The sequence below is a fragment of the Monodelphis domestica genome, chromosome 4 (genome assembly GCF_027887165.1).
Source record: "Monodelphis domestica isolate mMonDom1 chromosome 4, mMonDom1.pri, whole genome shotgun sequence".
NCBI classification, from domain to species: Eukaryota; Metazoa; Chordata; class Mammalia; order Didelphimorphia; family Didelphidae; genus Monodelphis; species Monodelphis domestica.
In genome coordinates, this window is record NC_077230.1 from 330,721,390 (window position 1) to 330,745,574 (window position 24,185).

The 24,185-nt window shown below is 36.5% G+C and overlaps 1 protein-coding gene across 21 annotated transcripts in view; it reads left to right on the top strand.

Moving 5' to 3' along the window:
- The window catches only part of DLG2 (discs large MAGUK scaffold protein 2), a 2,177,398-nt gene that overhangs the window by 625,781 nt on the left and 1,527,432 nt on the right, over nucleotides 1-24,185 (top strand). The gene's annotated exons all lie outside the window — the stretch shown is intronic.

Below are 24,185 nucleotides of genomic sequence, written 5' to 3' on the forward strand. Positions count from 1 at the left end.
AGCTACATCAGTAAAAAAGATTTAAAGTGGTTGCAGGTGATATTTATTTTGCCCAGTAGTTTACTTGATATTTTATTGTTAAAATAAGCAGACTGTTCAGTAGAAATGATCTAACCTTTAAGGGTTGATGTTTTGAACCTTGAAACTTGAATATTTACTAAAAAATCTATACAATTTATAGCCTGAGGAAAACAGCTGGCTCCTGAGCTAGGACTAGAGTTAACATTAATTAACTCTTAGAACAGGTGATGGTTTCACCTTGTGTTCTTGAGAAAGCAGGGAACAACATTTATATGCTGGTGGCTCTTCCTGTAATGTGATGGGATTGTAGTTTGTGCTTGAAATATGAAGCAAATTGTTTGGTCAGGAAAATAGTGACTTTCATGCTAATTCTTCCTTTTCCTCTTCATTTTTCCTCTGATACAAAGCCAAACAATTATATTGTTGTTATTATTGTTGTTAATAATTTAAGTAGATATCCACTGCCATAAAAAGAACTGATGGAGTATCAATTTGGATTGAAACATCATTCTGTGGATTTTAGAATTAATAATCAATAACCAGATATTATATTTTATAAAGTTTTATTAAAAATAACTAAAGCAAAAGAACTGCCTGACTTCAGCCTGGTAGCAGTTCCAAAAAGAGGAGGAGGGAGGAGTTATAGCCACTTAAATACAATCATACAAAATGTGGGGATGCAGGAAAATGGAATTTTGGGAAATACTAAGGGACTTCTGGGGGATGAAGTCCAAAGGCTCAAAATCTCCACTTGTACATATACCCCCTATGATCCTATTGGGAAACCAGTTTCCCCAAAAGGATGATGGCAACATGATCAACTTAAATTTGTGGATAAAAGGGGAAAAAAGAACAAAACCAATGATTACTAGGTTGACAAAGAGCCAATTTAGGGGCAGTCCCCTTTGGCATAAGAGTATACATTCAAAACAAAAGCATTTCAACCCCCCATAGTTCAATTCACATCCCAAACTTCACTCTGGATCTTCTGGTGCAGCACATGGTCTCTGCAGGGGCATTCTGGATTCTGGGAGATATCAAATTTCTTATCCTAAAATTGCTCAAATTTAAATCAAAGTTCACAACGATAATTAAATCAAAGTTCACAACAATAACTTGGTTCCCCTGAGGTGAATAATAACAAACACAGGGATCAATCAGGGATGCATGGCTGAGTTATGAAGTATATGAATCAAATTGCAAAAGAAAATCAAAAACATGAAAAAATCCAAAAAAAAGAGAAAAATAACTTGTGGGTGAAATACAAAATGTAAAAGTCTTATTTCTAAAAAAAATCTAAGTAAAGGAAAAACAAATTTATAGCAGGTCCATGAATCAGGGCCCAATTTAAACGATTTAAGCAATTATGTGTTTACCCAAACAGTAACCAGGACTACAGAAAGTTTGCCACACCATGAAAGACAGAAAAGGGACTAGATTTCAGCCGCAAATGGGAGCCAGGATGACAGTGAAAAGTAGGTGCTCGATAGAATGTGGCTCAGAGGAAGTCCAGCCTCTGACATATGTCAAAACAGCCACAACCTCAAACCCCAAACAAGTTCAAGTCCTGTCTTGGCTCAAAATATATCAATCCCATTGGGATCTGATCTCTTTGACCTTGTGCTCCATAGGTACTATGCAGGTGCTCTGTGCTTCTGTACAGTGGCTCTTTTGCATGTTCCCTTCTTCTGAAATCAGACAAAATCATGAAGCAAAGTCCCATAATTTTTAAATAATATTTTATTTGATCATTTCCAAGCATTATTCATTAAAGACAAAGATCATTTTCTTTTCCTCCCCCCACCCCCCATAGCCGACGCGTGATTCCACTGGGTATCACATGTGTTTTTGATTCGAACCCATTGCCATGTTGTTAGTATTTGCATTAGAGTGTTCGTTTAGAGTCTCTCCTCAGACATGTCCCCTCAACTGCTGTAGTCAAGCAGTTGCTTTTCCTCGGTGTTTCCACTCCCACAGTTTGTCCTCTGCTTATCCCATAATTTTTTAAACAATCAATGGCATAATTTTTAGAGTCTAAAGCTTTTTGGGTATGCATTAATATTAGAACAAATGTATTTAAAACTTATATTACTGCTAAGTAAAAAAATAAAGAAAAATCTCAATTCTGTTGACGTGCTTCAAATACAAAAAGAATAGAAAAAATAAAACTCAGATATTATATTGCATATGCAAGGAAAAACAATAATAAAAAGTTTTAAAAATAAAAAATATATAACATAAAATTAGTGATACACTGTGTCAGCCATGTGAGTACAAATGATTTTCAGAATAAAACAGTTATACAGTAGATAATGCACATTCAAAGATAATGCACATCATCTATGTAACAATTAACAATGGCAACATGTGATCTTCAATGGATCTAGTGACAAGGGTTTTGGGCAAGATGTTCATGGGCTTACAATGATATTTTTGTTCTTCAGCAAAGGTAAAGGTACAAATCAAAGATCAATATAGGCAAAACAGATTTAAATGATTCAGAATAACAGAAAGATATTGATTAAATTAAACAGATAAACTTAAAAAATTTAAACCTTAAAGCAATCAGTAAATACAATAATGCAAACCAATGAGAAGGTACAGACAGGCAGTGCAGTCAGAATCCCTTTCACCAATCCCATTAGGCTTGTTCACTATTATAGGAGGAGAATAAACTTAAAGTAGCAAGAAACTTCCAGATCTCTTTTAAAGTTTCCTTCTCTTCCCCCCACATATTTATAATCCATTTTGATTTCTTTTGTCAGTTCTTCACTATATTTACTCCATGAACTTTTCTCTAGTGAAAGCAATATGTTTCTTTTTTTTTCACAATTTGATGAACTATATGTTATATAACATATGTACAACCTCTTTCATATTACCAGCATTCTTGGTATGGGGGACTGCAAAATGACAGAAAAAAGACTATCCAAAATTGTATGGAAAAGATTTAAATTTTTAAAAATTTAAATGGATATTTAAGTTTTACAAGGTGCTTTACAAAAATGATCTCATTTAATTTTCACCACAACTCTAGTAGGTAGGTACTAGCATTTTCCTCAGTTTATCCAATGAGAAAACTAAAGTAGGCAGAAGTTAAGTGACTTGAACAGTTTTACATGGCTAGTATATGACCTCTTAGCTTCTTGACAGCATTTCTGGAGCTTTATGTACTCTACCACCCATTGGCTAAACCTCTCTTTTTTTGGACAACCACTCAGGAACTTATGGGCAACTATTGCCACTTCCTCTGTTGTCTCTTCTCCCTGTAAGAAATCTTTAGTTCATTGACTTGTTCCTGAAGACTCCTCAAAGTCTTGGATCCCTTCATCTGAACCCCACTAAAGTTTATCAGTATCCTAAAAGGTGGTACTTAGAAATGAAAGTAATAATATGCTTGAGAAACCATTGTTTGGGAAGAACCCTGACCTGGGTTTGAATATTGATTCTGACACAAGGTCATTGTGACCCTAGGCAAATGATTCAATTTCTTTAACCTCAATTTTATCATATATGACATGGATATAACTTTGTTTACTATTTGAACCCTTCCTTATAGGAATTCATGTACATCATTCAAAAGTAAAGAAAATAATTTGCAAAACACTGTTGTAAACTATTACTACTCAGTGTCTACTAATCAATAAGATCTGACCTGGGCAGAAGTTGTTCTTTAATCATTTTTATTCAGTTGTGTTTGCCTCTTTGTGACCCCATTTTTGGAATTTTTTTGGCAAGGATATTAGAAGGGTTCATCAGTTCCTTCTGCAGCTCATTTTACAGATTTTACAACTGAGGCAAATAGGATTAAATGCCTTGTCCAGAGTCACATAGATGTCTGAGGCCAGATTTAACTCATGAAAATGAGTCTTCCTGCCTTCCAGCATAGCATTTTATGCACTGCACAGAAGACGGTAGGACTTTTCCCTTCCCTCTTTCTGGACACTGTATTAGACTATGAGCTCCTTAAGGATAGGAACTGTTTGGCTTTTCTTCATTTCTATAGCACATAGCAGAGTACTGGGCAAACTGTAAGCCTTCAATAAATGCCTGATGACCTGACTTGACTATATCTCCATTAGTGAAGACACTGTGACCTTTTATAGAATATGGTGTATGCATTCTTTCATCCAAGTCCTAGCAAGTTTCCTTATTGGTCTATTTTAATATCTCCCACCGCCTCTCTGTGTGTAGAAGTCATAAGCTTAATTTTAAATGTACCTAACTTAGATATTTTGCTAATGCCAGCTCAAGTTTCCTGCCAAACCTCCCCCAGTGGATTCCATGGTCCCATCTGTTGCATCCCTGTGTGCTATGGTGTGGGCTTTTTTATCAGATAAGATGCTAAAGTTTCCTTCCTCCCTCTCTTCCTTCATTCCTTCATTCCTTCATTCCTTGCTTCCCTCCTTCCTTATTTCCTCCCTTCCTCCCTCCCTTCCTCCTTTCCTTCTTTCCTCTCTCCCTCCTCCCTTCCTTCCTTCCTCCCCTTTTTATTGGGGGTTGAAATAGTGATAGAGAAGAGGAATAATTTGAAGTGATATTAGACTCCAGAGACACAAGACCAGTGTTCAGATTTTGCCTCTAATGATTAGTATCTCTGTGACCTCAAGCAAACCAGTTCTACTTATTAAATACTACTATATGCCAGGAACTTTGCCAGGTACATTATGAATATTATCTCATTTAATACTACTATAATCCTATTGTCTTAATTCTGAAACTACGACAGAGTTGTCTATTTATCTAAAATAGAGGGCCAAGTTCTTTAAATTCATCCTGGTCAATCCAAGTCTCTCAGTCTCACACATTCTCCGTCTTCTACCTTTTGATGATGTTTTAGTGGGGAGAATATATGACCAGAAAGCCCTTCTTTCCTAATTCCAGGACATTCTTCACCCACTGTATTCATCTTTCTGTCCACACTTTTTTATAGCAACTAATTTATATCCCTATTATCAGACACTTACTAGCTCCATGACCCTGGGCTATTCACTTAACCTTTGTATTTGTGAAATGGAGGGGGTAATAATAGCACCTACTTCACTGGAATGTAAAGTACATAGCATAGTACCTGGTATTCAGTAGGTTCTTAATAAATGTTGGTTTTGTCCCATAATGCCCCCACCATCATACATTTACCTCCAGGATCTTAACATTTCTGGAAGAAAAAATATAAGCAAATGTGAAACTATAATGTCATAGCTATGTGGCACAATCAATAGAATTCTGGACCTGGAATCAGGGAAAATTCATCTTCGTGAGTTCAGAGACCTCAGAGACTTATCGTAACTCTGGTCAAGTCATTTTACTCTATTTACCTCAACTTCTTTTTTTTTTTAAACCCTTACTGTGTATTGGCTCCTTACCTCAATTTCTTAATTTGTAAAATGAGTTGCAGAAGGAAATGGCAAACCACCAGGAAAACTCTAAAGGGGATCATGAATAGTTGAACAAGACTGGGAAAATATTGAAATATAAATATCATGAAATGAAAATACAATTATAAGAATTGAAGAGACTAAAATGCTTTGCCATCAAAAAGGGAAGAAATCCTTTCCAACTGCCCACATATCTTTTATCCCAATCTAAACAGTCCTTTGCAGGCTATGTCTCTGGGTACTTACTCATTCAAATTCCTTCTAAGAAGCAAGAATTTAATGAAGTGCAGGGACCAACAGACTTAGAATGAAGAAATATTGGTCGTGCCTTGGTTTGCTTGTTTTCTCTCATAGTCATGAAATGGAATTCCTCATTAAACCTTTTCCAGGGCCTAGCAAAGAGATCATGAGAGCTCGCCAAAACAATAGTCATTTGGTCCTGTTAAAGACGGGCTTTTTCAGCCAGTGTTTATATAAGGATAAGCTCCTGGGACTGAAGTCTGTGTAACTGATGAGCTCTGCTTCTGTTCCATTTTCCTAACTTACTGCTAGAAAATATTTAGGATTCCAGAGCCCTTTCTTTACCATTGTGCTCCAAGTTGGGGAAGAGAAAGCATAATCACTCCCAGTTGACAGATGAAGAGATTGAGGTCCAGAATGGGTGAATGACTTGCCTGAAGTTGAACAGTTAGTAAGTACCAGAAATGAGATTCGAACTGGTGGTCAACTGACTCCAAATTTGGCATTTCCTCTACTACCCCCATGGGGAACAAGGACCATAACCACCAATTTAAAATGAATTTTCAAAGTATGCATTATTTAAGTGGAGATCTGAGAATGGGAAGACACAGCTTCCCCAGTTGTAGTCCCAAATTGGGGGTAAGATGTTATGAATAATTATAATAGTGATGGAATACTATTGTGCTCTAAGAAATGATGAGCAGGATGATTTTAAAAATCCTGGAAAGACTTATATTGAACCCAAACAAAATGAAGTGAGCAGAACCAGGAGAATATTGTACAAAATAAGAGGAATGTTATAAAGATGATTGACTCTGAAAAACTCAGCTAATCTAAGCAAGACAATGAGCCAAGAAAATTCCAAAGCACCCATGGTGAAAAATGTTCTCCACCTTCAGAGAGAACTGATGAATTCTCAGTGCAGATTGAAGCATTCATTTTTCCATTTTATATTTTCTTGTTTATTTGGCATATTTTCTTTTGAAACATGGCTAATATGGAAATATGTTTTTCATAACTTCATATGTGTTATTAATATAGTAATAGTAGTAGTCTCTCGGTAACCAAGGATGACGATTGTCTTTGTGCGCTTTCATCTGTGATGTAGATGAGTGTGCACAAAGTCACCTGTGCATGAAGATTTAAGTAGAAAAGTCAATGCACAGAGACAGTCCCACTCTCTCGGCGTTGGAAGCCTGGGTCCATTGGCACGAAAAATCATTAAACCTGGAGACTTCCTCAGCTGCATTGGATGACCATGTTATCTTTTGTGCTCCAACATGCCCTGAGCACTCCACAGTGCTTTGCTGCGTCGCCATCTCAGCCGTTGAACCTTCCTTTTGGTTTCTTCTGTCTGTTTGGCCGAAGCAGTCTTCACATGCTGGGTAAGCAAAGCCCTGGTTCACCAGGGGTCCACGATGACCCGATGGCTACCATCACAGGCAATGAAGCCGTTGCCCGGTGTGGCCACTGCCACATGCTAGCAGCTACTGGGAGCCACAAGTGAGAGCTGGGTGTCAGGTGGGGGTCAGAGGCTGGAGAGCTGCCCTAGGAGGGTACGACAAGCCCTCCATACCAGGAATACTACCCCTCCCTGAACACCCCATACACTTTAACAAGGAAGAAGAAGAGGAAGGAGGGAGGGTGAGAATTTGGAACTACAAATTTAAAAAACAATGTTATTGGGAAATATTTAATAAATAATTAAATAAATATTTAATAAAATAAATAACATATATATTTAAAAATAAAGGAAACAAAAGCAATATTCACATTTTCACTAGATCAGGATTTACAAAACACTTTCATCATTACAAGTCTGGTCAGTAAGGAAAACAAATATCCTCATATGCCGGATAATAAAACTGAGACTTGGAAAAGCCCATTTACACAAAGCAAATGTATGAAGTCACAGTATGGATACAACAGTTTGGTCCCCTGCTCTTTAGCTTTGCATTAATCTTTCCCTGCAGTGGTGAAGACTGAAGTGGATAGTATGGTATCAAAGTCCATATTACATCATACCCAGGAAGATAACCCAAGATCAGAGCTGATTGTTAAATTTTTAAGTATGAGCATTTACCTCTCAGAAACTGGCAAATCTACAAATCAGGACTCAATGTATTGTTTTATTGATTTTCTAGATTTAAACTGAACAACAAAAAACACGAGAGATTAAATTAAAAAATTAGTATTCTAGGCAATTTCACCGCCTCCCCCCAGAGTTCAAGTTGTTAAACATTTATCAATACAGTTCTGAGAATCTATATTTTTTTTAATATATTTTATTTGATCATTTCCAAGCATTATTCGTTAAAGACATAGATCATTTTCTTTTCCTCCCCCCCCCACCCCCCATAGCCGACGCATAAGTCCACTGGGCATTAGATGTTTTCTTGATTTGAACCCATTGCTTTGTTGATAGTATTTGCATTAGAGTGTTCATTTAGAGTCTATCCTCTGTCATGTCCCCTCAACCTCTGTATTCAGGCAGTTGCTTTTTCTCGGTGTTTCCACTCCCATAGTTTATCCTTTGCTTATGAATGGTGTTTTTTTCTCCTGGATCCCTGTAAGTTGTTCAGGGACATTACACCGCCACTAATGGAGAAGTCCATTACGTTCGATTATACCACAGTGTATTAGTCTCTGTGTACAATGTCTGAGAATCTATATTTAAAAGTTGTGTATGTATATATGTATATATATATACAGACACATATATATGTTTGTATGTATACATATACTATACATAGAAAATATAATATATACATGCAAATAAATATATATACACACATATACAGTCTGATAAAGTCTCAGTGCAGACTGAAGCATACTTTTTCCATTTCATTTATTTTTTCTTGTTTATTTGTGAATGATTTCTTTTGTAGCATGGCTAATCTCAAAATGGCTTTTCCATCACTTCATGCTATATATCAACATGATCATCATCTGAAAGACACCAATGACACATAGCTGCCTCCCAGGGTTCACTGAACATTCCTCTACAGAGAAGGAATAAGAGTTAGAAAATCTAAGATTTCAGTCCTGATTCTGCCTCATAAAGCTCAGCCTTGTTGAACTGTTGATTGTTTCCCCAGCTTGGTACAAATGACCCTGGATCAATCGCTTAATCACACCTTTCTGAAATTCAATTTTCTCCTCTGCAAAATGGGTAAATAATGTTTATACTAAGAAAGGTGTTTTTTGCTCTTTTCCAATAAAATACTATGTTAGTTTTTGCTATTAATGGTAGTAGTACTAATAGTATCCATCTCTTCTCTCTCCTCCTGGTCTTCTACTGCTGCTACTGCTACTGCTGCTGCTGTTACTCCTACTCCAAGTACTAGTACTATTATACCTTGTCTGAAGTGTTATGAAGAGAATCAAATGCATTATGATGTATTATTATATGACAAACCACAACTTTTTACTATGGAGTCCAAATAAGATAATTTTATTATATCCAATGAGATAATATATGCAAGCTATTTTGAAAGTAATCAATATCTTAGGAACTATTGCTAGTTTTATTATTATTATTATTTTATTACTATTATGATTCCCTCCACCACCACCCTACTTGCCTTTCCCAGGGAGCTAAATGACATAATGGATACTTTTTGGCTCTGGAGTCACAAATCTGGTTTCAGACACTTAGTAGCTGTGTGACCTTGGTCAAGTCACCAGGTTTCTAATAGTCTCACTATCCTCAAATATAAGATGGGGATACTAGTATTATCTACCTCTCAGACTGTTGTGAGGATTAAATGAGATATTTATAAAATGTTTAGTATAGTGCCTAGTGTAATTTTGAAAAATTAATATCATACCAAATGTAATATGCTAAATGTACTGTTTAGAAATTTGTTTGGAAATACAAGTTTAAAAATTGTGGTCGCCGTTTATAAAAATAATTAAGCCTTAAGTCAGGAGGTTGAAAGTAGCTCTTAACTTTTAATGTAAACTCTTAATTTTAATGTAAATATAGTCTAAGAAAGAAATAAGGAGGGAAGGGAATAGAAAAAAAATATTTCCTAGCCTAACCAACCCAAGTGAGTGTCATCTGCCCTAGCCACCAATGCCAGATTGCAGCAAGACCCCCAAACAAAGACCTCCAGAGAAGAGCCCAGACTTCTCTGCAGTCTCATTTTATAGTCTTCCTTCTCAATGTCAAGTTCTTTTCCTCTGCTTTGGTCTACTACTTCTCAGGAACCAATCAAAGTCTCTCTGCCCCATACCCTTAACCCCTAGTTCTGGGTCACTAGTGGACTGGTTTGGATGAGCAGAAAGTTCACAATCCTGAAAGGAAGGGGGTTCCCTTTACACACTAGGACATCATAAGCACTTTTATATGTCTCAGAGACTATCATCATTATATTATTATTATTATTACTATTTTATGAAATATAATCAAATATTGAAAAAGTTTTTATCTTAATTGGATTAGACACTTTTGATATTGGGCGAGGGTAGAAGACAGGGTCACGATCTTCAAAGATCTTAAATTCTTGAGAATAAAGGATACAGTGACAGAAAACTAGTGAGAAATACAGCAAAATGTTATAAATCTTCAGAGAGTGCAATGATTAATGTGGGCTAGAATCTATGACTGACTGTGACTTCAAGACAGACACTTTCCCTCCTTGTGCTTCAGTTTCCTCATGTGTAAAAATGAAAAACTTGCACTAGGTTTCACCTCTAAGGTCCCTTCTGTTTCCAAATGTCTATAGTTCCAATAATCTAGTTAGGAAGGATTTCTTGGAGGAGGGGGAATTTGAACCAAGCCTTGAATGGTAGGTGAGATATGAGGATACAGAGAAATGGGGAATCATATTCCTCCTTGGGCTCAGCTGATATTTAATTAGATGACATTGTCCTCAGCCTTGGCACATGGAGTCTTAGTGACTGGGGGTTGTTTGGCTGTTTTATGGGGTTTTTTTCTCATATCATTGTTTGTTCTTGTCTCCCAGTCTGTTATTCATTTAATTTTTTCCCCTTTCCAAATGTGGAAGGCATGGATTTGACAGTTGGCTATATAAATATTTATGTGGAAATTCAAGAGGAAATATGAAGAAAATGGGTGTGGGTGAAGAGACGTGGCAACTTAATACTTGCTCTTCTTGGTTAACTGTTGAGGTTGTTGATTTGAAAGAATCATTAGAAATATAGAATTGAAAGGGACCTCAGAGGTTATTTGGTTCAACAGCCACTTAAGACATCAGTCCCCTCCAAAATTCTTCTCTCCAAAGAAGCATCCTAACTTCATTTAAAGATCTACAATAGTTAGAAATTTATTGTCTACTTAGTGGGAGTACCTAATTTGGGATAGTACTAATTATTAGGAAATCTTCCCTTGTTGTTGTTCAGTAGTTTTGCAATCATGTCATACTCTTGGTAACCTTATTTGGAGTTTTCTTGGCACAGATACTCTAGTGTTTGACCATTTTCTTCTCTAGCTTATTTTATAGATAAGGAAACTGAGACAAAGCTATATGACACATCCAGAGTCACACAACAAATAAGTGTCTAAGATCAGACTTCAAAAAATGAAGATGAGTCTTCCTAACTTTACAACCAGTATTCTAACTATTGCACCACCAAGTCTTCCTTACACTGACCCAGAACGTGCTAATCTCTTCATCTTTCTCCATTGATTCTAATTCTGGCTAGAGTCATGAAGAATAAGTATAAAATTACATGGACTCCAAATTTGGAGTCAGAAACTTGGCATCTAAACACTCTCTTCTATATGACATTTCTCTTTTAGAGGACTTGATTTCATCATTTGTCAAAAGAGAAGTTGACTAGTTGACCTTAAAGGTCTGTTCTACCACAAAATTTATGATCCTATAAATCCTTCTGATATCTGAAGAGAGTCATCATTTCTTTACTGTTTTGACTTCTCCAAGGAAAATGTGTCCAGTTTCCTAAGCTAATTTATGTCATGCTTTTCTGTCTTCTTAACATCTTGTTAAAATGTGGCCCCCTAGAACAAAATAGAGTACTTATGGGGTGATATGGCCAGGACCAAGGACAAGACAATCATCACCTTATTCATTCTGGACTCTTGACTTTTATTAATGCCACCCAAATTCTTATTAGCTTTTTTGGCTGCTACACCACTTTGCTTAGTCATCTTAGGCTGACAGTCTTTTAAAATGCTTTTCTTTCTTTCTTTCTTTCTTTCTTTCTTTCTTTCTTTCTTTCTTTCTTTCTTTCTTTCTTTCTTTCTTTCTTTCTTTCTTTCTTTCTTTCTTTCTTTCTTTCTTTCTTTCTTTCTTTCTTTCTTTCTTTCTTCCTTCCTTTCATTCTTCCTTCCTTCCTTCCTTCCTTCCTTCCTTCCTTCCTTCCTTCCTTCCTTCCTTCCTTCCTTCCTTCCTTCCTTCCTTCCTTCCTTTTTCTTTCCCTATCTTTCCCTCTTTCTTTTCCCCTCTTTCTCTCTTTTTCATTCTTTCTTTTTTCTCCCATCTCTCCTTCCCTCTTTCTTTACTTCTGCTTTCTTCTCCTCCAATGTGGGGTGTAAGCACACACACACACACACACACACACATACACACACACAAACTCTTTCCATTTTTGGTGGTACAGCTTGAGTCATGGCAGGATGCTTAAGCACGTATAGAATGAGATCTGCAGTTGCCAAATCTTATTGTTTCTAATTACACTGTATTTTTCTCATTTGTCTCCTAACTTTTCCATTACAAACCCTAGTCAAGTCCTCATAAACTATTGCAATAACTTTCTATTTGAGTTCTCCAGCTCAAATCTCTTGCTTCTTCCATCTACCCTTATTTCAGCTGCCAAAACAATTTTCTTAAAGTACGTCTCTGACAAAATTTCTCCCCTACTTTATTAAGTCCAGTGGCTCCCTCATGACTTTAGGGTTAATATTATTTAATCTTTATTTTGTCACTTTTAAATTTACATTTTTGTTTTATAATGTTTCATCTTCTGTCCAGTGAGGAGGTGGACTAAATGACCTTTAAGGTCCCTTCTGTTTCTAAGTCTGTGATCCTATGAATCCTTCTGATATCTGAAGAAAGTCTCATTTCTCTACTATTTTGACTCCTCCAAAGAAAATGTTTTTTTGGGGTAGGTGGCTCAGTAGATTGAGAACTAGGCATAGAGGCTCAAATCTGACCTCAACACTTCCTAGCTATGTGACATTGGGCAAGTCACTTAATTCTCATTGCCTAGCTCTTTCCACTCTTCTTCCTTAGAATAAACATACAGTATTGATTCTAAAAATGCGAGCAAAGATTTAATAAAAAAAAGAGAAAGAAAGAAAATATCTCCATTTCCCCAAACTTACCTAGATGATATACTTTCCAATCCTCTTAGCATCCTATTAAAACATGGCCCCTAGGACAGAATATAGTACTTCTGGAGTCATACTTATTATAATAGAATCAATCTATTTCATGTAAGTAAATGTCTATATGTTGGTGCTTTTTTTAAACATATGAGGGTTTGTGATTAGAAAAATTTGGAGACCATTCATCTAGAAGTAAATGGCACAGTGGATAGAAGACTTAAGATATGAGTTCAAATTCTTCCTCAGATACTAGTTTTGTATTCCTGGATATGCTACTTAATATCTGTCTGCCTTAACTATCTTCCAGAGTTATTCACAGGATAAAATGAGATGTTTGTGAAATCTTTGAACATTTTAAAGTACCATTGAAATGCTATTGTTATTTGCTTTTATTATCACCAAAGGTCTGTTAATAATAATAATTAATAATATTTAATAGTTAATAGTCAATTAAGAGTAAATCTAATCCTAAGAATATCTTACAGATTTACATAGATGAACAATTTATAGAATGGCTTTAAGCACTCTGAGGACATGAGCATCATCCTATCTAATTTTTTTATATTAAAAAATTAATTTTAAAATTTTTCTAAGGTTCCAGCCCTGGTTTACAACTTCAGATGGATTCAAATAAGAAGAATTTGGATGCCTTGATGTCTGATTGGCTACATCATGCACAGAAGAGACCTAAAAGAAATGGCAAATATTAATTTTATTTGATAACTTAGCCTTTCCTGGTCCTCCCCTCCCCCTACTTTAAAAAATCTGTTTCTCCTTGTTTCTAGTCTTAGAGAAGCTTTGGTTTGAAGAGGAGCATAGTGTTCCTATAGTTCAAATGTGATTCAATTTAACCAACAGTAAATAAGTGTTGATCATTCACAAGGCATTTAACTAGTAGCTGGGTGTACAAAGACAGATGAAACAGCCCTTACTATGGGCTAAGCCCTAGAGAGAAAGACAGAGACACGGAGATAGAGAGAGAGAGAGAGAGAGAGAGAGAGAGAGAGAGAGAGAGAGAGAGAGAGAGAGAGAGAGAGGAAGTGAGAGGGAAAGACAGAAAGGGAGAGAAAGAGAGTGAGAAACAGAGAAAACAGACATGGAGAGACAGAGACACAAAGAGTGAGAGAGACAGAGAGAGAGAGAGAGAGAGAGAGAGAGAGAGAGAGAGAGAGAGAGAGAGAGAGAGAAGACCATGTTGTTGCTCTCATATGGATTAAAGCCATTCTATAAGCCACTTGTCTATGTAAATCTGTAAGACATTCTCAGAACTAGTCTTACTAAAAATAGAGATCTTTGGAATGAATGAAAATAAAGGAACAAACGTTCTACTTTGGGCACATTCCCAGTCCACTGATTAAGTATAATACAACTTGAAAGAGGGAGAGGTGCTAATGATTTGGAGCAGGGTGGTGGAGGAGAGGAATCAGAAAGATTCAGAATGGAAGGTACATCTGAGACTGTGATGGTGAACTTTTAAGAGAGTGCCCAAACTGCACCCTCGTGCCCCATGTGAGCCTCCCCCTTACCCCAGACAGGGGAGGGAGGAAGCTCTCCCATTGGGCTGCTGGGAAGAGGGGCTGTTGTGTAGAGAGGGAGGGGAGCAGCCCCCTCTTACACTCGTGCCATAGGTTCACCAACAAGGATCTGAGGTGTGCCAGAAAATTAAGAATTCTTAAACATGTAGATGGCTAAAGGCTATAAAGGAAGCTCCTGTGATTATTTAGGTTATTGTAGTAGCTTCCTGCAGTAATCTACACCAGAGGTGAAGAGAACTTGAACTAGGATGATGGTCCTGTGAGTGGTGAAAAAGGAAGATATTATGGAGATGGAAGTGATAGGTCTTGGCAAGTGAGAGGATATAGGGGAAGGTAAGAAAGTGACACTAATTCTGAGAATTACTATAGTAGTTAATGAAAGTGTCTTCTAGATTTACATATACAAGTGACTTAGAGACTGCATTTCAGTTTAATGTCTAGAGTCTTAGCCCAGAGTTCTCAGGTAGATACTTAGCCATTAATCATACCAGCTTCCATTTAAGTAGAATTTTCAGACTTATGAAGAGTTTCCTTTACTTCACTTTAGATAAATCTTTTTATGTGGTCAGTGCAAGCAAATATTAATGTAATGCTGTAAAACTGGATTCCTGGAAACATGAATACGATACTATGCAGGGTCTGTTTAAATATCTCCAGGGATGGGCGACTTATTTACTTGCTCACTAGGTAGCCTCTATCATCTACTAATTATGCAAAACATATTCATCTCCAGTCAAATCTTTCTCCTGGCACTCTCAAATCCTAGTTTTTCCCTTTAGAATCAAACTCAGTGAATCCTTGGGAGAAATAGAGATCAGGGGCAACCTAATTATTTGCAAGATCTCTTCTGCATAAGGGTGTGTACTTCAGTCAATCAATCTAGTGTTTGATCTGGAATCTTCTTGCTATTTTCTGAATGGAGTGGATTTTCAGTTATTTAGTTTTGACTGATGACTTGAGGGGAATCCTAAAAGACATGCCTCAGGGCACTGAGAGATTAGGTAACTGCCAGTATTGTCAGAAGTGGGTCTTGAACATAGATTGTCTAACTTGTTGGCTGGCTATCTAAATAATCTGGAAATTGAATTCTATGATCTTGAAGATTTCTTCCATTTTCTAATGTTTTATCCTTTTATGAAATATTAAATCTTAAGAAAAATTGGAGGCCTAATATTTTATTTTAACCCTCCACAAAAGGCCCAATCTAAAGTCAACATGAAAATCATTTTTAGGGCCAATTCTGTTTTTAGGTGGCAAATGAATTCTTAGAAAGATCTGAAGTTGATGCTTCTTCAAAGGAGCAAATTGAACGTAGATGAAATTTGACCCCATATATGACTTGTCCTCTGCTGTGAACTCTGGATTAACTTTACAGTCTAATGCCTAGAATCTTGTCATAGTTCAGTAGTACCCGAGCTAAACAGAAAAGTATTTTAGATCCATAATGGAAGCCTAGGCCCCTTTACTTTTCAGGGTTAATCCAGACTGAAAAGTTTGAGAAATCTCAGTTCAGGGAGGCAGCAATGGCAAAATAGAATGAGCTTTGAGGAAGAAGTGGAGACTCCTTTTGTCCCTAGTTCTACCTAGAATTTGTGGTATGATATTAGATAAGACATTCTCCCTTCTCAGGGCCTCAGTTTCCTTTTGAATAAAATAAGGGAAATGGACAAGGGAATGTCTCTCAGTTCCTTTCACAACCAAAGCTTTTGTGATTTCTGAAAAATCCTTCTCTTCATGTGTTTAGAAACATAAGTCATTGCATTTCTATAGTTCTTTACCTTGTGAGAGAGTAAGGAATTTTGGTCTAGGAGTCAGTATATTTGGATTTGATGCCTAAGACAGTTATAAATTCTGTGAGTGTAGATAGATCACTTATCCTCTTAAACCTTAAATTTCCATCTGTAAAATGGTCATGATAATTGCTATTGGTGTCAAATATTAGAGGTTACTTAGTTTGACCCCCTCATTTAATAGGTGGGGAATATTAGGCTTAGAAATGTAAAATAATCAGCCCATCATCACACACATAGTAAAAAAAAAATCTGCAGAGGCAGAATTTGTATCCTAGCCTTCTAACTCCACATTCAGTGCTCTCTCCAGTAAAGCTCATGGTCTTTCCATCTTAGTCCCTAGCACTGTTGCTTAACATATAGCAGGAACTTAATAAATGTTCATTGAAAGGAACCTGAATTGATGATGGCATTGGATACTGTAAATAACCAGAGAAAGAAGATTTGTAGGGATTGTGGTACCACACTAATATATCTTAAGAACATATTAGATGAATAAGACCATACTAAAATTTGCCCATCACCTTTTCTAGGTCGTTCAGAAGAATTAATGTCATCCTTGATCTGATATTTCATTCTCATATTTTTTTACCCTTTAGAAATTTTCTGTCTAAGTTACAATTATATGAAAAAGAGTAAGGGTGGGGCAAGTGGAGTTAAGTGACTTACCCAGGATCACACAACTAGGAAGTATCTGAGGCCAGATTTGTACTTAGGAAGACTCATATTCCTGACTCCAAGCCTGGCACTCAAAGTAGATGCCCCAGGTTTTTGTATAGAATATCTATTTAATAAATTATAATATTTTAATTCATAATCTAAGCAAATATTTTCAAATGTAGCATTTACTAAAAGGTAAATGCTAAAGACACACACATACACACATCTATCTATCTATATACACACACAAACATATATATATATATATAGATATAGATATATATATATATATAGAGAGAGAGAGAGAAATAGAGAGAGAGAGAGATAGAGAGAGAGAGAGAGAGAGAGAGAAGTTCAAAAAGACTAAATGGTTTTCCTAAAATCACATAGCTGCTAAGTTGCAGATGTAGGATTTAACAGTGATCTCTCCTGATTCTAAGAGCATGGTCCTTTTCATTTTACTCCAGTCCCTCAAATAGAACAAATGAATCCTGATGTCCTCCTCTTATGTTTCTTCTGTATTTCTAGGTTTTAAGGATAATAGGTAGTATTTCCAAGAATGGGAGGCACGACAATCATATATTATTATTATAGTTTAAATATTAATTTTTGTTACATTATTCATAGTTTCATATAGCATATTTCCTTGTCTTCATAATTACGGTATTTACTCTAATTCATAGAGATGTATTAGTTTTCATTCCTTTATGTAAATTTCTTGATGACCTAATGGTTAAGGTTGAGTAATGTTTGTGAATTTCCTGCTGAATCTATTAATAGTTTGGTGTTTAGAAAGATTTGGCAGTGCCCTTGTTCACTTAAATGAAATTTACTGGAAACTTAGAAATAGATTTGTATTATGTCTTGAAGCAGATATAAAACTGTACAGAGTTTTTTGAGCAGATATTCAGTAAGTATTCCATGGATATTTTGGCCTCAGCTTTTGAAGGAGATATGACCTGCTATGATCGGCTATTCAAAAACTAACTTAGGGGGCAGCTGGGTAGATCAGTCGATTGAGAGCCAGTCCTAGAGACAGGAGGTCCTAGGTTCAAATCTGGCCTCAGACACTTCCCAGTTGGGTGACCCTGGGCAAATCACTTGACCCCCATTGCCTAGCCCTTACCACTCTTCTGCCTTGGAGCCAATACACAGTATTGACTCCAAGACGGAAGGTAAGGGTTTAAAAAAAAAAAACTAACTTAATAATGGGTTACACTTCTAGGAATAAAAAGGTGACAGTTCTGGTGTACTCTGCCTCTTTCAGACCAGGTTACAATCCAAACTCCCCCATCATGCCTCAGAAAAATATTCATCCTGGAAGATCACTTCAGGTCTGGAATTCACATCTTATAATTATCTTCAGCTCCTGTGGCCCCTCCTTCTGATTGGATAGTTCCTCCCAGAACCTCTATTTAAAAAGAGTGCCCCAACTAAGCTATTCTTTTATTTCTCACCTGACTCCAATCCAGACTCTTCCATCAAGTCCCTTCTCTCCCCAGTTGGGTAGCTCCCCTCCTCCCCCAGCTTCCTCTTAAGTATAATCTTCTCCCAAGACTCAGAAGACTCATAATCAATGGGAGGGATGGCTAGCATAGATGAAATTATAGAGCCTTAAAATAAATAGATAATGTAGGAGGTCTTTACATTATATTGGGATCAACATATTAGTGTAAAAATTAGACCTTACATTCCTTTCATCTGTGGTATATAGGGTAAAAAGATATGATAAAACAAGAGTAATGATAAAATAATGATAAAAATAGCTAGCATTTCTATGTATTTCAAGGTTTGTAAGGTGCTTTATAAATATTCTCTCATCTTATTCTCACAAAAACTTTAGGAGGTAGACTGTATTATTAGCTCTGTTCTATAAAAGAGGAAACTGAGGCAGAGGTTAAGTGAATTACGCAGAGTATCTATCACAGCTAGTCAACAGTTGAGGTCATATTTAATCTCAAGTTCCTGACTCCAACTCTACTGTTCTAGCCACTTTTCTATCTAACTGCTCAGTAAGCCTGATATGGAAAAACATATGGAAATATGGGTACTTTCAAAGGAACTTTCCAAAAAGAACAAATCAAAAGGTAGGTGAATATTGAGACTACACAATTGTTTGTACTAGTATCCTTGGCTTACAAGTTACTTCGCATTCAGGTAAAAAGTGTTTTAAAATAATGATTATGTCAAAGCAGATGGCAGGATGTTGATTGACAGCTCAGTTGGCCAATGACAGTAGGCACAGATCCAATGACAAATGTAGTTGATGCTTCCCTTTATCCATTGCTTGATGAGTGGCATATAAATATGAGCTAATAATATTACTACCTCTGTAATATGCATTTGAGTTTGGCCACTGCCAAATTGTTGAAATCCACAATGAATTGGGTTTGAATTATGACTAGGAAAAGGAGAGCTTATGTTACCACCTAAACTGTTGCCTGGACTTAATATTTTCAAAGTACTCCAAACATTTGTCAAATTCTCTTGTTAATTATAATTGTGTGATGAGCTTACAATTAGTTGCCCTGTTTATTGTGCCTTGTGGCTTTACAATTAAGCCATTTGAGTGGATTGGAATTATGTTGTGCATGTTTGTAAATATTATTCATCAAATTTAGTTTTAGTCATATAAAATACATAATTCAATTCAAATAATATTTATTAAGTGTTTATTGTGGGGAAGACATAGGAATAAATGAGGGAATACAGAGGTGAAAGCAATCTCTTCCCTTAAAGGACTTTTTTTCTCTTGGGAGATAGACAAATGGGTTTCTTTCTCTGCCACTCTGTCCCTTGGTGATTACACCAACTCACTTACCTCTTTTCTTAGGAGAAATGAACTCCAATTCTCTCTCTCCAGAGTTTCTTTGGGTTCTAGACCCAATTATAAATCTCATGCTGGACATCAGTTTAGGAATAAAATTAGCATTTGATTCCAATCCATAGTATATAAAATCCTTTAGACACAGATCGGGCAACTTTTGTTTTCCTGATATATTTCATTTCACAGAATTTTGGAGATGGAAGGACTTTCTTAAGGATCAATTTATTCATTACTCTTTGGGCTCCAAAATTACAAATATTACATTGTATAGATAAGATAATCCAGTGTCATAGAAGTTCAGTCACTTATCCAAGTAGTTCCTTAATGACAGGTTCTGGATTAGAACCTAGATCCCAGAGCACTTTCTTTCACTAAAACACATTAATAGTATATTTACCAATGTTTTGAGTGCATAAATATGTACACACATAGGAATATTTATATATTTATATAATATATATCTATTTATATAGCTATGTGTGTATATATACATGCATATATATGTATATAGTGACAGTTAAGTGGCACAGTGGATAGATTGGGAGTAATGAAGTCAGGAATGCTTATCTTCCTGAGTTAAAATCTGTCCTCAGACACTAGCATGGTGACCCTGAGCAAGTCACTTAACTCTATTTACCTCAGTTTCCATATGTGTAAAGTGACCTGAAGAAGGAAATGACAAACTACTCTATTATTCTTGCCAAATAAACCTCAAATGGGGTCACAAAGAGTCTGACATGACTAAACATGAAATTTTTTAAGCCATTCTGTAAAAATGAAGTTTTATGAAGCTCTTAGACAAAGTATCATAATATTTATTATTACAAAAGTTCCATTTCACTAGATCATAAGATTTAGAAGTAAAAAGAACCTTACAAAAGATAGGATTGCTGATTTAGATCCGGAAAAGACCTTAAACACATGGTCTAGTACAGCTCCCTTATTTTATTTTATTTCATTTTAAAATTTTATTTAATTAGACAATTTAGAACATTTTTCCTTGGTTACAAGAATCATATTCTTTCCCTCCCTCCCCCCACCCCTTCCTGTAGCCAACACACAATTCAATTGGGTTTTACATGTATCATTGATCAACACCTATTTCTATATTATTAATATTTGCACTAGGGTGATCATTTAGAGTTCACATCCTCAATCATGTCCCCTCGACCTATGTAATCAAGCAGTTGTTTTTCTTTGCTGTTTTTACTCCCACAGTTTTTCCTCTGAATGTGGATAATGTTCTTTCTCATGGATCCCTCTGGGTTGTTCAGGATCACTGCATTGCCACTAATGGAGAAGTCCATTACATTCAATTGTTCCACATTCAAGTGTATCAGTCTCTGTGTACAATGTTCTCCTGGTTCTGCTCCTTTCGCTTTGCATCACTTCCTGGAGGTTGTTCCAATCTCCATGGAATTCCTCCAGTTCATCATTTCTTACAGCACAATAGTATTCCATCACTAACATGTAACACAATTTGTTCAGCCCCTTTGTTTTAAAGATGGAGAGTCTGAGGTTCAATGACTTACACCATATCACACAACTAGTGACAAAAGCAAGATGTGAATCTGGGTTTTCTGTCTCCTGATCAAGCCTTCATCTCCATTGAATCATGTTGCTTTTACATTCCTGTCGTCAACTCTGAGACTCATTCATAGAATTTGGGGCTGAAATAAAACATAAAAATCACCCAATCCAACCCTTTTGTTTTATAGATAAGAAAATTGAAGCCCAGAAAAACATGTTTCCTTACCCAAGGTCACATAGGGTACATGCAGACACAAAGTAAAACATCCCATAATAGCTTTCCAGCACTGAATGAAGAATCTACTATGAGACTGACACTGTGATATACAAGTCTTAAGTGTATGTACAAGGTTTTCTATTAATGGAAGGGCATTAGCAGTTTTACCTGTAGCATATAAGTTAAACAGGATGTGCATTTAGTTTCAGTGTTATACAGTTTCTTTATCCATCTGTATATCCAGAGAAATACAGCAGACACACTTTAATTAATCATCCCAGCTCAAATTCATTTAAATCCTCCTACTCTCCCAGTCAACTGTAATACATTCCTTATTAAAAAAAAAAGTACACCACAAAGTTAATTTGAGCCATTCGGGCCAAAGCAGTTTATTTATAAACTTGCGGTGCCACATTTGATGGCCCCAATTTCAATTAAATCATAAATCCAGGAAGGAAGACAAGGGGGAAAGAGGCACTCAGTCATCTTGTCCTTCTCACGGACATTAGAAAAATCATTGCCTGTGTACATTCCCCATTGCCTAGATCAGGATGCATGTGTGTATTTATAACTACTCTAATAGAGCACTCACAGATTTTATTGCAAAAGGGTGCCAGTATCCATGTGGAAAAGCTAGGCTGAAAAGAGTGGCATGTGGCTGACAGCCTTTTCCACACTGAGGACTTGTTTAGTTGGTCTTTTGTCAGTAAGCAGAACCAGAGTTCCACCCCATTACTGTTCCTTGACTGTCGGGATCTGCTTGTCATTATTTGCCATTTTTTGTCTTTTTTGATGGCAAATGGCCCATTGTCTGGGACAAGTTCCCATCTTGACATTCTATTTTTCTTGACAATACATATGGCTGGAAGTTGTGGGTCAGTATGTTTCCAGATCTTTCTACTCATTCCCATTATATTTCAGCTTTACATTTGACTCCTGTGCTGGCATCCTGCTGTCGTTCATGGTCCAGAGTAGCCCAGGAAACTGATTTTCAGTTCTAGGGCATAAGGGTACTTACTTGTCTGCTATGGGTGGTTTTGATGGAATAGAGAAAGGAGATCTTTCAGATATCTCTGTTCATAGCTAAACATTAGGTTAACTTTGGTTCAGTTCTTATTTCCTCATCCTAATATTGTGAGCTCAATTCAGCTCTCAGTCTGCCTTACAAAAAGGCAAAAAAGTTGTTTTGCTAGGCACACCTGTTCCTTTGAGAAGAGTAGAGAAGAGAAACAGCTCCTTGGCCCAAGTGGGCATTTTCTTTTTCTTTTTTTTTTAAACCCTTACCTTCTGTCTTGGAATCAATACTGTGTGTTGGTTCCAAGGCAGAAAAGTGGTAAAGGTTAGACAATGGTGGTCAAGTGACTTGCCCAGGGTCACACAGCTGGGAAGTGTCTGAGGTCAGATTTGAACCCAGGACCTCCCATCTCTAGGCCTGGCTCTCTATCCACTGAGTTACCCAGATGCCTCCCCCTCAGTGGGCAATTTCTGAGGGAAACATGACCTCATACAAATGAACATGGGAGAGGCTCCTGTTTCAGTGTATGAAAAGACTCACTAGTTTTTGTGTTCCTACAAATAGTCTATTTACAGACCTCATCATCTCCCACCATTAGCTTTCTTTGTATGTTTATAGACAAGTGCCATTCATCTTTATAGACTACAGAATTGAGGAAGAAGAGGATGAAATAGTTGATGAGAACCTTTTTAAGGTTCAAACTCTAATACAATACACTTTATCCTTTACGGAATCCTTTGTGCCTAAGAATGTCATCTTTCTCTGTTCAGGGGTGTTTGGACAGCTCTCTGCCACCGCTTAGTTCCATACATTTGCTTCTAAAGTTTCAATTGCCAAATGTCTGTGTGTATATGCATGGGGCTGATGGTAGTGGGGTACATTTTAGCAATATTTACAACAATGCTTTATTATAGAAGTTTTACTCTTGGGGATCATTAACTATGGCTCTCAAATGATGTTGAAAAAACTCATGGAGTAAAGCATTTAGCAGGCAGGATTCAGCAACCACTTTGTAAAACCATTATGACTTTCTTTTACCTGATTTCCATATTTTCCTTTTCTCTGTCTCATTTTAATACTGAGGATTATAGAGTTAGAGCTGCCATGGTTCTTAAAGGTCATCAAATTCAACTCAATAATTTTATATTCAAGGAAACTGAGGCACAATGGGAGGAAGTAATTTGTTTAAAGTTGCATGGGTGGCAGGACCAGGATTCAAGCTCATGTTCCTAAATCAAAATGCTTTCTCCACTGTACCATACTGTTTCCTTCTAGTCCAAAGACTGTATTTCTCTGCTGTTCTCTACCCCTCTGATGGCTAACTAGACTTTACTTATTCAAATATTTACCATACATTGATTGCTTTTTCCACCATTTAGCCTGCCTATATGGTTATTTCTCTGAATTGTTTTTAATGAGCTAGTTGGATATATTTGCAAAGAGCTGAACAAATGTCAGGCTTACTTTAAAATATGTTGAGAGAATTTGACTGACTGAAGACATGGAATATTGCCTTTTCTATTGGCTCTTGAATTGGAACTGAATGTATTGTATAATTCCAGCTGATTTACTCCATATGGAGTAACATTCCTTTCTTTGTTAGAATGGATTTCTTCCTAGGCAGTAGTTGTGTGCCAGAGTAGAGCCTAGTCATTAA